Source organism: Indicator indicator, chromosome 26, assembly GCF_027791375.1.
Source record: "Indicator indicator isolate 239-I01 chromosome 26, UM_Iind_1.1, whole genome shotgun sequence".
NCBI lineage: Eukaryota > Metazoa > Chordata > Aves > Piciformes > Indicatoridae > Indicator > Indicator indicator.
The window spans coordinates 9,272,969-9,287,555 of NC_072035.1; the positions used below are offsets into that span (position 1 = coordinate 9,272,969).

General features: G+C 40.6%; 1 protein-coding gene across 1 annotated transcript in view; it reads right to left on the reverse strand.

Annotated features, from left to right (window-relative positions):
- The window catches only part of LOC128975743 (vacuolar protein sorting-associated protein 33A), an 83,072-nt gene extending 73,313 nt beyond the window's left edge, over positions 1-9,759 (reverse strand). The window contains exon 1 of the mRNA XM_054392766.1: positions 9,738-9,759. The gene's annotated coding sequence lies outside the window, so the exon portion shown is untranslated. The remainder of the gene's footprint in view (positions 1-9,737) is intronic.
- Positions 9,760-14,587: the final 4,828 nt, after the last annotated feature.

Consider the following 14,587-nt stretch of genomic DNA (forward strand, 5'->3'; position numbering starts at 1 on the left):
TATGCCAGAAGTATTCTGTGTGTATGTCTATATATATTCTGAAGTGTTCAGAAAGCTACAAGTTCTACCAATATAATAAATAAGTAGGGGGTGGGAAAAAAAAGAAAAAAAAAAAAAAGACATTTTAACACAAGCTTTAGAGCTTTATAGTTGGGCCATTACTGGAAAATGTATTATTTCATACAGTATGAAAACGTGTTGCAATCTTGAATGAACTGCATTTTGTGTGTGTATATGTGTTGACTGCTAAAATTTTTCTAATGCAGACACAAATCCTTGTATTGGCTCTTTTGGCTGATTAATATCTTTATTCTTATTTACCTTTTGCAGACCACAAATCACTACATGGATTGAAACAATCCATAAGCAACAAGTTGAGAACTGCTAGTATATGAAAACAAATCCTTCTAATCTGATAATATACATGAATTCTGTTGAGAAGTTGATATAACAATAAATAAATTTTAACCACATAACCCTGAATTAAAAAAGCAGAACATTTTCCAGCTGTCAAAGGAATTCCTATAGTAAAACCAGCTGTCCACCACTTCTTTCAAGGCTGTATTTTCAACAAGACCTAAAACAATTAAATAAGAAAACAGGAGGGAAAGTTAAAGCCTCAGCTCCCTCCACTTAAGAACTGTGAAGTCCTGACAAAAATAACTACCAACAGTCCTTTAAGCTTAGCTGAAATCTGACAAACAAACTCCCACCACCCTACCACCCCTCCTTCATCAGGACAGGTAGTACCATAATTAAAAGTAAAATGTTTCATCTGATAAAACACTTGAAACAATGACTTGACAATTTAAGAAAGAACCATTCGCTAACATCACTACTCAGGACTACAAGGAACAGAGGCAGTGTTTCCATGGAGAAAAGCAAGTTGTCTGTCCATTTGGTATGGAAACAAAGAGGACATTCTAGAACTCAGCAGTGTAATGTTTGAATTGACTCAAAACAGACTGCATAATCTCTGTCTTCTGCATGCAGACACACGCAGTCCAACTCCAAGCAGTGTACTTTGAGGATGGAACACTATTACACATCACAAGTAAATAAATCACAAGTAAAGCAAAACAATTATTTTGATGATTGATCATCCACTATAGGCCATCCACGAGTTCCTCAATACATTTCAAATTTAAAAGACTGAATATTAAACCTAGTTAACACCACTAAAAGACTAATCAATGTTGGAAAGTGCCTTTCAATACCAACACATTTCTAAGCTCAAAACAACAGACCACTTAAATTTGTTAATTCAGCTGAGCCTACCAGTGCTTTGCAAAAGCCACATAAAGACTCACAAATACAGAGTAAATATTGTAAAAGGGTTGTATAGAATAGGTAATTGCTGAAAATCTCACAGGGCTCTATAACCATGGAAGATCCTATGAAATCCCTGTGCCAGTTAAATAGTAAGCACTTAGATAATAAATTCTGACCATGTCATGAAGAAAATTTAACATGTGGTGCTGAGGGACATGGTTTAGCATCAGACTTGATAGAGTTGGATAATGGTTGGTCTCAGCGATTTTAAAGGTCTTTTCTGACCAAAACGGTTCTATGTACAAAACGAGTCAGAAAATCCCTGCTGTAGAAGCATGATATGGAAAATGTATTTCAAACCTCACCACAATCCAGTAACTTCACTTTCCTGAGAGAAAAACAAGCTCACCACATGAAGTCCTCTATTTGAAGTAGCAGCCTGAACAGCATTTCTTAAATATCTGTTTCATACCCTTGATTTTTATACCGCTACTGCCAAGCTTTCAGAAGCCATGAGTCATTCCTCAAATATCCTGACAATGGTTTAGAGAAAGTAACTTGGAATTTTGAACCTGGAAAGTTTTCTCTTCTGATCCATGAGTTACTCCAAGACTCTTCACAGTTTAAAGTGTCTCTTTAAACAGTTTAACCTTTTAAATGTCTAAGCATCTTCTGTATGAATCGGATCTAATTCCTATTACAATTCTAAAAGCTGCATTTGCAGTCTCCTGGGCTGGTATTAGAGTCTTGTAAAAGGTGAGTACACATAATTCCAAAACCACTTAAAATAATGCTTTTGGTTGAACTTAGAGGCTTTTGAAATTCATACACAATTTAAAAGTACAACCACATTTTGGCTTTGAACAGAATGAATGCCTTCACATTTGCAATGTCATTTGCTTCTTGCTACCTCTTTAAGAATGTTTCTCCCTGTGCAAGAATGTGACAAAGCACAAAGACCAACTTCTGCAAGGCTCAGATAGGAATAAGATTATTTCACCCACAGCAGGTCCACAAACTGACTAGACTGAGACATACCCATTAACATTCCTAATGAAACAATTCCACATGAGGCAGGCACAGCAGAGGGATAAACTGCAGAAAGAAAATAGCCTCACACATTCTCCCTAAACAGCATTTTCTATTGCCACTATCTTATTTTGTTTCTGAGGAGGAATATAAGTACAGTTCTCCACTGCCACATATTATGCATCCCAATTTCTCCTGTTTTGGAATACTGCAATGTCAGCACAACCAGAGTGTGAGAAATGAGCTGCACCCTGGAACAAGTTGTCCTGATCATGACGTGTCCTCTGCCACGTTCTGGATCTATTTGAGCTACTTCATACTGAGCAACCAAGCCTCACCATTTTGCAAGTGTTGGACTGCATTTAGAATGAAATAATTCCACAACACAGTATCTATTGTAAATGTCACACTAAACTTCAAAGTCAGTTCTGTAACAAGCAGTTAAACAAAAAAGATGGATTGGGAAGCCTTCAGGCATTAATTTTTCACAACTTCTCTTGTAATCATGCACCAGACTTCATATTTCTAGACATTTACTACTTAAATACAACTGCTTTGGAGCTATGAATTCACATCAAGGTCTCTCTACATTTAGCTACTGAAGCCAATTACTGAACTTCTCTCTGAACCCAATGCTCATGACTTAGTGCAAATCCAGCACATTTTGTCAGCTCCAAAGCATTTATTGAGTGAGTAACAAGTTCAGACTGAAACAAGCCAGAAAAAGCACTGTAGGCATTTGATAACAAAGCAGGTCACAAACAGCAAATTATTATGGTACTGATGTAGCAGCCTCTGCAGCAGTCACTTGCTAAGCCAAATTGATTATCTAAATGTTGCTCAAGAAAGTAGCTGTGCTGTTCAGTGATTACATTGTGGGATTACAGAGGCATCTTCAGGTATCAGTTGAGTTGCAATGAATAGAATTTAAGAAAGAATTTATGTATGAAACAGAAAATAGACAGAATTAAAGATTTAAAGATTTCAGTAAAGGCTGGCATCTAGGAGACTCCATTTGATTACTCATTTGACACATAGCAATTAGAAGAAAGGGAGCATTTAAACTTCAGCTTTATTTTGTCTCCCAGAAACCATGGATTTTTATGTCAATTAATCAAGTAATATGGTGATCTTCTCAGGTACATCACTGCCATAAGAAAAGACATCAAAATAACATGCATCATTTAATTCAATGTTTATCATGCTAAGTGCTATCACATTGTATTTCTTTGGCTAACTAGATCTTCTGCTTACTGGCAGCATCAAAATATAAGGGCTGGGATGTACGCATCAAACCAGTGTTTTGTACGTCAATTTTAAGAGTAGAAAACATTCTGCATTTAAAAATCAGCTGCCCAGGTAAAGGAATCCAGACCTCAGACCTGATGTTTGCAGATCCTGGTACATGTTATACAAATTTTATAAGAAAATAAGCAACAACATCTCCTATAGGTTATATAGGATCATTCTTCTTAGGATACTCCACTTCAGCTCATTCCAGCCCAATCCAATAAAATCAACATTTGAATTCTAGAGCCCTTCACAAAGGCAAATGCTCACCCTGTGTGAACCACAAAGCCTCAAGTTTCTTGTACTTTGTTCTTCACATAAATACAAATTTTATAAATGACAGATCCTTGGAGAAGTGTATTTCTGTTTATTTTCTCTAGGCATAATTATTGAACTAATAAAATGAAAGCAATCCTTTGATCTTCTGAAGTGCCTTCAAAATCGCTACCAGGATTACTCCAGCAAATACAAGTTTTAGAATGACTTCAGCCTAACTCAAAATACAGCCTACTTTAGCTATCGTAAAAATACAAACCCAAACGCCTGGAATAAGTTGGGAAATGTGCCCACTGGTATGACACAGCTCTTTTGACAATGTCACTGATTTGATGCACAGAATTTGAAACAAAGAGAAGCTGACGAATTACTCAAAACTGTGTCATATCTATAGGATCACTAGCAAAGATCCTGAACTATCTTTCAACTCTCTTTTAGAGGGCATTTGTTTAGATAACCATTACCTGCTCCAAAGTAACTAGTATGTTTGGTGAAGCAAAGACACCCAGAGGATATCCAAAACAGTCCCAGCACTGCAACACAAACACTATGCCTTGTCATCACTCATCCCACTATCAAGCACCATCACACCACAGTATAAGGACATCCCCATAAATAGCTACTAGGTTTCTGTAACTTCTAAGAGTGAATCTTTTTCCTTAAGAGCTCAGAAGACATTCATATTTTCTTGTACACTTCAGAGGGGCTGGGGAAGAACAAAATTTGTGGTTTGGGAATCAACGCAAACATCCTGTGATGCTGTCCCTTGTTAAAGGCATGGCTAATCCAGAGCTCAACCAGCAACTTTAGATTTGTTCCTTAATGTTACTTAATGACAGTAAACATTGTATTTCTCTGTCATGGAGATTAATTGTTTTCTGTGTCAGTTCACAGATCCACAGCTTATCCAGGACCAAAGACCTACAGACTATCTTTCAACATCAAGGCTTTTGTGGCAGCCAGGCCTGCATACAAATCTGTGTTTCTCCTTTGATTCTGAAGCTGCTGGGTTCTTCAAAATAAATAAAAGGCAGCAGATTTCTAAAAACAAATATTATATTCTTGTAAGAGTCACAAAAGTAGGGCATCTGGTAGGAGGAAGACTTGTGTTCAAATAGTTGCGAGTTTCTCCCAACATCTTTAGATCAGGCCAACTAACTTCAGAAGCAAAATGGAAACCACAAAGTATTGCCATGAATACACTTGGCAGCAACAGGTTATCGGTATGTTTGGAGATAATATGAAACATGAATACAATATAGTTAGGAAGACAGCCATCATGAGACACAAATCCACTGAAAATTACAGTGACACTTCTAAGTTGGGAAGTGAAGACACATGGCTGTTTTTCTACCTCAGAAAGTGCAGGATCTTCACTGCAATCTGGATGAAGAGGATTCTCTCTGCCTGTGCTTGGGAAGGGAAAAGGCAGGGTAAAGTCCTCAAACTAAGAAACTACTAGGAATAAGATCAATCAGATCAAAGATGCTGAGAGGCTCAGAACATCAAACCATCAGTCAGATATTACAGCAATTAGATGAGAAAGAGAATTCATTAAAGCTTCTACTCTGCAAAAGGATTTTAATTCTGCATCAAGGACGTTTTAAGTCACCTCATCCTATCTTTCTGTAACTCACCATGCTTATTCAGATTCCAAAATGCCTGGAGACTCTTACTAAAAAAAAAAAATACCATTGAAACAGAAAGAATTAAGACTACTGAAATACAAATAAGAGAGGATGTCTCTAACAGTAAAAAATAATTTGGGGCTAATGAGTATTTTTTTCCTTCAATCTATGTTGCTATTTCTAAACACTGGTTGTTCAATTTTTTAACAAGTTTCCCATCTTTAATTAATAAGGAAGAACTGATAACTGTTTAAAAGCTTAAAAATACCCCAAATCACAGGAAATATGATGCAAGCTAACACTTCAAGTTGCCACTGTACACATGCATTATAAAAATGTCACTGCTCTAGTCTATTAAAAGATCGGAAAGCACATGATCCTCCTAAGCACACATCACTCTCTACAGAATGAGTCAAGGATTCAGAAGTAGAGAGTTTTCACTCAAGGAAGTATATCATTTACACCTCTTCTGCTAAGCCTGCTATCAATACTTCTTACTTTTCCTGCATTTTTCCAGGGAACATGCCTTTCCCAAAAGCCCTCCATTTCAGGTGCAAGAAGAGTAATTTGCTTGACTGTCTACACTAACTTCTGGTGATGGTAATGCACTTTGACCATCTCACTAGGTGCATTCAGTCCACAATAAGAGATGATTTTCGAAGAGTAGAGCATCAAGTTTCAGTTACCAGGGATCTAACCTTTCATTTATAAAGTTAAAGAAGGAAAACATCTCTTGTCAACCTCCAAACCAAAAGCATATAGACAAAGACAAGAGGCTTCTCCCTAATACAACTACAACTGAAACAAAGATGCTGCTTTTTATAGTAAAAATTTAATTTTGATAGACTTGGGTGAAGCTGTAACTATTTCACACTCTTTGAAAGTATCAAGTCAACAATCCCTTTTTAGCTTTCCATGTTCTTAGCCTTTTAAATTACCACCATGACTGCTATATGGCTGGCATATAATGATGTAGAAATACAAATACAGAACTTAGATAAATATTGCTGTGATTGAGTGGATGCCACTGTCTTACAGACAGTAAGATTATAAAGATCCAGAAAATTGAGCAGCTTTTAACAGTGTTTCTTCTTGAAATAATAGAGTGAAGACACATGTTATGAAAGTAAAAGACTACACAGTACTATTCATCCAAGAGTCTTCTGTCTGAGTTTGTACAAACCACTGATGTGATATTCCAGGTAGAGAACTGCTAGGTAAGTGCTAAGATAGAAATTTGTACAGTCTGTTCATAAATATATCCTTTAAATTCTTTCCAGACAGAATTCTTTCAGAGATACATCCTCTAAATTCTTTCAGAGGTCAGGAGCTAGACACTATATTTGTGGGTATTTCAAGGATCACTTGTACCACTCTAAGTTATGCAAGTGCAACATCACCCTGCAAAAATAAATGCAGGTAGAGGACAAACACCTGGACAAGCAGAGACACATCAGTAGATGTCTGAAATAATCAGAGACCACGCTGCTGACAGAGTTGGCTTCAGTTCTGCTGGTCAAGAAGAATGAAATGGTTGCTCCAGAAGAAATTGGCAGCTAGTTGAGGGCAGCTGAGATTACAGCTAATGCAGTATATAATTGCCTTTCATTAAATAACAAAACACCATCCATCTGAGGCATTTCTGAACATGCCAGTCCAATAAGGATTCCAGTGCGCTACTTTTTATACAAGCCAGCAGAGCCAGTAGTCCCCAGGGAATGCCAAAAGATTAAACAAGAGGTGCATTCATTCATGGTCATCATGTTCAAACATTAGAAAACTTGCTTTCAACATAGAGAGCTAACATTTGACCCAAATGTTTTAGAGAGGAGAAGAAAAGCACTTCTGAAATCATATTGGCTAGACAGATCGTTCTGTTTCTTGTGAAGGAAAACCTGGTTGGAAATATTCTCAGTCACTTCTAAGAAAAACTTTTACAGGGCTAAAAGGAGGAATACTAAAAGAATTATCCAATCTGCCCAAACTAAGTAAGTAAATGCTGCCCTGGATAAGCACAATCAGAAGATGGTGAAGATAAGAAATCTACAGGAGCTCCAGAAAGTCACAGCAATCAGCATACAGAACTCTTCCTACAGCATAATCACATGAAGAAAGAGGTTGTTTATTTCCTACAGTACATCTCAGTGATAAAGACAGGGGACAGATGTTTTCTGCTCATTAGAAAGTTGAGATCTTCTCCTTAAAAGTAATCATACAAATTATATAACTACCTTTTTTTTCTGCCCTAAATAAAATCTCCCTTTTGACCCCTAGATATAGACATTTAAGGTCACTTTTCCACGATTTTCTGCTTCACTCAACACATCCCTCTCCCTTCAGTACACACAAACCTTGAGTGCACTTCAGCACAGACAGAAAATCTTCTAGCACATATAAGAACTGGACAGGAAGAGAACCCTAAAACGTTGTCATTTTAAACTAGGAACTAAAAATCTCTGCACATTTTTCATCCCACACTCAGTATGTAAATTAGGAAGGTTTGTACCTGAACAGTTACACATTCCTTAGACTGAGACACATGGCTGTTGGGGCTGGGGGATCTAATTTGCTATCTTGTTACACATTGCGGCAGGTGCATAGAGACAGACACCAGAAAAATCACTCTCTGACACAGCTAGTTTCAGAATTACATGCATACTTCTGTTCTTTAAATAAAATTCTTTGCAAAGCAGCAAGCTTTTGAAACTCTTTCTTCCTACATATTAATATAGCTATCACATTTTAAAATCTTTCTGCTCAAAGATCTCAAAGCAACCTGTGAACTCCTATAAAACCCTACCCATTCACCACACTGAGTGAGTGATGGGGAGGAAAGTCTTCATTTCACAGTCACATTTTCAATCTTGAACATATACAGTCACAGAATAAGTTTTCTTCCCCACGCTGTATTTTGGAAGCGATTTTTTTTGTGGTGTTGACTTTTTTTTTTTTTTTTAACTATTTAAAACACAAACACGTTATAATGAAAGGGAAAACTAACTTCCTGATTTCAATGCAGCAGGCACCACATTAACATGTAAGTAACAGCAACAATTAACTCCTGTCCCATCATAGCTGAGGCACTGAAAAGAGAACACTGAATGGCCTTAAGTAGCAGTGAGCTAGCGGAACAGGAGGGGCCCACAGTACAGCCTATGCCTGGGATCCTACAGGTCTAATGCTGGCTATAGCTATAGCAGTGAACTCCGGCTGAGCCACCTGGAAATCTTGATACCTGTGGGATCAAGAGCAGCTCACCTGCAAATCAGGAACTTTGAAAACAACACAAACAAATATAAAACCAGAACGAGCCAAAATAAATCATAAGACAAATCATTAAATTAGTAAAATATCAGCATGTAAGTGCAGGATGCTGAGAATTGCAGGTCAGCGTTTACCACGACTTCACGGTAAGCCTCCTTCCCGTCAGAATCATCCACTCAAGCCACCCAGAACTAAGTACATGCTACATCTTCTGAGGGTAAAACTCGAGTAGAAACTGCACTGGAGACCCTCAGGTCCCTACCTGCTCCTAACGAATCACGAAGACACCCACACGGGCATTCTGTGCGGTGTGAGACGGCACCGAGGAGGGCCCCAACCCACGCAGGCTCTTCTACCCCACACCTTGCCGCGGCCGACCCCCTTCTTCTCACCAGCCTCCAAATTTATAGAGTGCAAGTACCCAAGGAGCAAACCGGGCAGCCAGCCCCGTCCAAATCAGGGCACGGCGGCGGCGAGTGAAGCGGGGAAGGCATCCAAGAGCGGGATAAGCCCAGCAAGCCCGAGCACAGGGTTCGGGAACCAGCCAAACCGGCTGCTGTCACCGCGGCCCTGGCAGGCCGGCGAGGAAGCGCAGGCACGTGTGGTGGAGGTTAACCGCCTCAGGGCGGTAGACGCCGGCTCCCGGGGCCTCGCGCCACCCAGCCCAGCATCGCCCCTCCGGCGCTGCCCACCGTCTCGCACCCCGCTCAGGACACCTCGGTCCCTCACTGCGCGCGCTCCCTCAGCGCAAGCTCTTCCAACACCTCACAGTCCGCTCACCACCACTGGCCGCCCCGCCTCCACCCCGGGCCCGAGCGCGGGTACAGCGCAGCACCCGTTCAGGCGCCCGGACGGGAAGCGGAGGCCCCAAAGCGGGAGGTGGCCGGCGGCTCCCACCCGCCCTCAGACGGCGCCATCGCCGTCCCGGCAGCGCCGCCGCCACCGCCCTCCCCGCGCGGGCCCCAACGGCGGCCTCACCGCTGCCACCCTCAGCTCCACGCTGCCGCCGCTACCTTCTCCGGTCGCCGTCAGCGCCCGGCACAGCTCCTGCTGCCGCCGCCTCCTCCCCTTCTGCAGCGGCGGCGGCACCACCCGGCTCGCAGGGGGCGGAGCGGGCAGGCAACGTCTGCGCCCAGCCGGGCTCGCGGCTCAGCAAGGCGGAGACTACTGCAGCAGCAGCAGCAGCCGCGCCTCCCTACGCGCCCCATCCTCGCTCCCGCTCCCCCGCGTTCTCCGTTCGCCTCCTTCTTCCTTTGTCTGCCCCCCGCTTTGTTCGCCCCTGGGGGTGCCTGCCGCAGCCGGGCAGAGGACGAAGAAGAGGCTCTCCGCGCTCTCACCCTGCTTGCTTCCCGGGTGGCCGCCACAGGAAGGGCAGGCCCCCAGGGAGCCGCCCGTCCCGGCAGCCGGCGGGTAAGCCGGTGGAGCGAGGGCTTCACTCGGGGAGGGGGCCCGAGCACCGACAGCGCTGACCCGTCGGGGAACGTCGTTGCGGCAGCGAGCGGGTGTGAGTGGGAGGGGATATGAGACAGGAGCTATGAAGCACATCGCTCTTAATGGATGAATAACTTTACTGTCTGCTTCTTTACTCCATTTTCCTTTTGTCCTGATGCCCAGGAATTTATCATTCCTTCTAATTCTCTAAAGTACTGAATATTTAATTTTTCATTGTTTGTGAAGCAACACATTGGAACTTGGCCTTACCCTTTGATAAAGTTGAAACAGCTGTAGCAGCAGCTCAAACACCATCATCAACCATTTAATACCAGTTTCCAAGGCTGAATCAAACAGCTCTGCTTCTTCACCTCTTAGATAACAGCAGCTAGAACTGGCCCACAACCATTGAATTCAGCACAAAGCAAACCTCAGTTTGCAGTCTCATAGATCATTTAGTTTCTGCATGATGCCATTTGAACAAAAGGGTGATGAGAACGCAGGTCCATTGCTGGAGCCTGATTGCAATTTGTGTTTCATTTTGGCTTCGTTCTTTGGCATTACTCCAGCACAGTAAAGCACAAAATGGTGCGATGCAGTCCTTCAAATAATAGATTTCAACTAGATCAGCATTTAGCACTGCTTGTTTGCATTTTACTTCCTAAGTGTTAAACAGAATCTCTCACCCCGGGCCCTTAGATATTGAAACAGATACCAAATGGGTGTAGAGCCACCTTTCTTTCTCCCTGCAAAACTTGATAAAAGTTTTGATAAAAACTTGATAGAAGTTTTGCTGTATAAGGACTTCAGGATTAAAATATCAGAATGCATTTAGAGGTGCAGAGCCAGCAAATGATTGCTTACTACAATAAAAAATTGACCCTGCAGCCCTTAGGAATTATTTCTATAGCTAACACAAAAAATTAGAGTCAGACTAACTTCAGAGAACACTTGCCCAAAATACCTGCTGACTTGAGAACTACAGTTGTGGACCTTGTGACCAAGAGAGCCCCTCTACTCTGCCCTGGTGAGACCACACCTGGAATACTGTGTCCAGTTTTGGGCTCCTCCTGTACAACAGACAGGAACCTGCTGGAGAGAATCCAACAGAGCCAGGAGGAGGATTAGGGAACTTGAGGCTGCTTGCCTCTGAAGAGAGATTAAGAGACCTGGGGCTGTTTAGTCTTGACAAGAGAAGACTGAGAGGGGATCTCATCAACGTGTATAGATATCTGAGGGGTGGGTATCAAGTAGAGGGGAACAAGCTCATTTTGGTGGTATGCAATAGTAAGACAAGAAACAACAGGTACAAGCTTGAATACAGATTTCACCTCAACATGAGGAGAAACTTCTTTACAGTAAGAGCGATGGAGCACTGGAACAGGATGCCCAGAGAGGTCATGGAGTCTCCTTCTCTGAACACATTCAAAATCCACCTGGATACATTCCTGTGTGGACTACTTTAGGTGATCCTGCTTTGGCAGGGGGGTTGGACCCAATGATCTCTGGAGATTCCTTCCAACCTCTAATGTACTGTAATCTTTGTGCTTCTTTCTGCTAGTGTAGATTTGAGCTTTCTGTACTGGTCTGATGGGATTAAATTAATATGATTTTGTCTCAGTTTATTCATTACCATGTAGGTAGGTACACTGCATGTGTATGCAGTTCAATGCATAACAGAAAGTTTTCCTGAACAATATTTGATGTATTTAGTACGAAGCACAGCCTCAAGAAGTCCTGTAAAAGCAGAAGTGGTAAATAACAGTGGTGAAATAACAGATGAGCTACAGATCAAATACATAAGTAGCTTTCTTTACTCTCTTGCAAGGATGAGCTAAAAATATCCTGTTAGTCAAGCAAGAATTGAGAGCAACGTTACACAGATCAAAAGCTTCTACCTATAAAGTGAATGTGCCATTGGTTTTTCAAGTAATTTTCTAGTGGCCAGGATCATTGCTTCAAGATCAAAGTAATCCTGTAGGAAACAAGGGAGTTAGTCATCCATCATTCAACCATGAAAAAGTAGCTTTAGAGCAACTGTAACTTAAGTTCATCCCAATCAGAAATGGTTGGCTTAGTTTCTATGTGCCAGCCTACACTCAGATGCAGATATATTCAGGCTGTGGTAACATCTGGTACGTTCACACTCAATTTGTGGCAATCATTACAAAAAGATGTTGGTACTAGAAATCACACTACTGTAAATAACTAAGTATTACTGAAAGGTAGAGTATCTTTGATTGCAACCTTAGTGGCTCTCCTGAACTACATCACCAGATCAGTCAACATAATATAGACTCAAAATATATTTTCCTAACTATGACAACAAGAATTGCTGGATGATTCCAGGGAAATTTAGAATGCCAACATAACTACTGGCATGCTGGCCACAACTATAAGGCCTGCTTTAGAATTAAAATTGCTCTCTTCAGTAAAGTGGAAACACCAGTTTTAAAGGCTTCTGCTCTTTTTCAGATTTGTGAAGGGTTCAAAATTACTGAAGCTTTCAGAATTGTTAAGTGTTGTTCTTTAAGAATTGCATTTAAGGATAGCTTAAGAGATCCATTTGGATACATCCCATTGAATATACAAGACAAAGATTTTGAGTAGAGGATTTTTTTGTTCTGAATGATCTCAAGATATACATCTGGCAATTCCTACACAGAACTGATGGTCACACTTGCTTCAGAAAAAGTGACTAATTGCCTTTTTCCTTTTTAATCACGGAAATACCGATTCAAAAACCCCAGCACAGCAACTTGCACACTGATTTTCTGTAGTTGTTTCTGTTTTTTCAACAGCACAACAGGATTGCTCCTTCTCATTTAACCCCAGTGGTACATTTTGCTCATGTGTTTACAGCTATATTGATCCTGAAGAGATTTAGTGTCCTGAAGCCTGATGCTTACTCTTAATTTTGGCTTAAATTTGCGTCTCTAGATGAAAACCAGCCTTTTTAAGTCTTAATTATCACGTATGAAAAAGTTCCCTTCCAAAAATATTGCAGACTTACTAGCTACTTTCACAGCTGAAAGACTGCAAGAAGTCTTTCCTTTCTTAATGTACTTACTGTTTTCCTTCCCTAGGTCAGCTGTAGTAGCCAGCAGCAATACAATGAGGTTCTGCAAGTCCATGTTCTTTGGTGGTGTGCTTCACAAGACAAACTTTCATCCTACTCAACATGGGTACAACAACAGAGAAGAGTATTTAAACAAACAGTATTTAAAGAATCCTTTCTGCACACTTGTTTAAACAAAGTACTTAACAACAATGTTCACCTTGATTATGAGCATCATGAGCCAACTAGAGAAATCAGTCTACTGAGCCAGATAAAACTATGCAAATCTTTTATCATGTATGTAAACACCAACAAAAGCTGAAATCTCACCTACAGAGAAGCAAAGCATCTTTTTTTGTTCCTATTGAGAGTGCTGACTTCTAAAGAAAGAGTAAATGCATTTTTATTCAGTCACTGTATGACAGCTAAATACACACCATAAAAAAAAAAAATCTTATGTCGAATCGTTGCCACTTGTAGTTGAACCGAAGTTTAGGAAGCGTCCAATTGTCACAGATGAGTTACCATGTTATTAAATCCATCCTGTTTATAAGCTTCTCCAAGAATCCAAGACCAGTTCCAACCTCTGACTCATCCCCTCCCACCCCCCAAAATGTAAGTATGACTGTATAACAAATTCTTAGGAACATCATCAACCTTCATTGGCATTTACTTACCAGAGGCAATAGAGCCATGACAAAATGAAGGTGCTGCAGAGTTCTATGGCAACTACCAATGCACTGGAAACATTTTAATTATAGTTGAGCTTTTTCCTCCTCTTAGTTGTTGCTGTTCTTTTTCCCAGTTATCCTGCCTTAAGAGTTTCCAATAAAAATAATTTTTTTAGAGCTAACCTCTTTCAGCTATCTTCTAGAATCTGCTCTACTTTCCTGACATTTTAAGCACTGTGAATTAGGTTATACAAATTTAAGTTAGAAATTCAAATCTTTTCAAGAGACTACTAGCCACCTGACTGATACCCTGAATATTTTGCACAGATTCAACGTTTTCAGATGTGCATAAGTATTTTAAAATACTTTTCTGTTCCAAGTGCTGTAAACAAACACAAGTGCTATGCCAACAAGAATCTGTGGGAAAAAGTCAGTGATGGCTGCTCATACTATACCAACCTCATTACAAATTTTATTACTCATTCTAGTAAACTCTAATCTAGGTTATTATGCCACACCCATCACCATGGGAATGTGACTTAGAAGTACCAGAAATACTTTGCGAATCATCTTTTTCTCAGACCTTGCAGTATGATCTGATTGCAATTTCCATATACAAAAACCATTTGAAGAGTTACATCTCACAGATTAAAAAAAAAAATATTAAA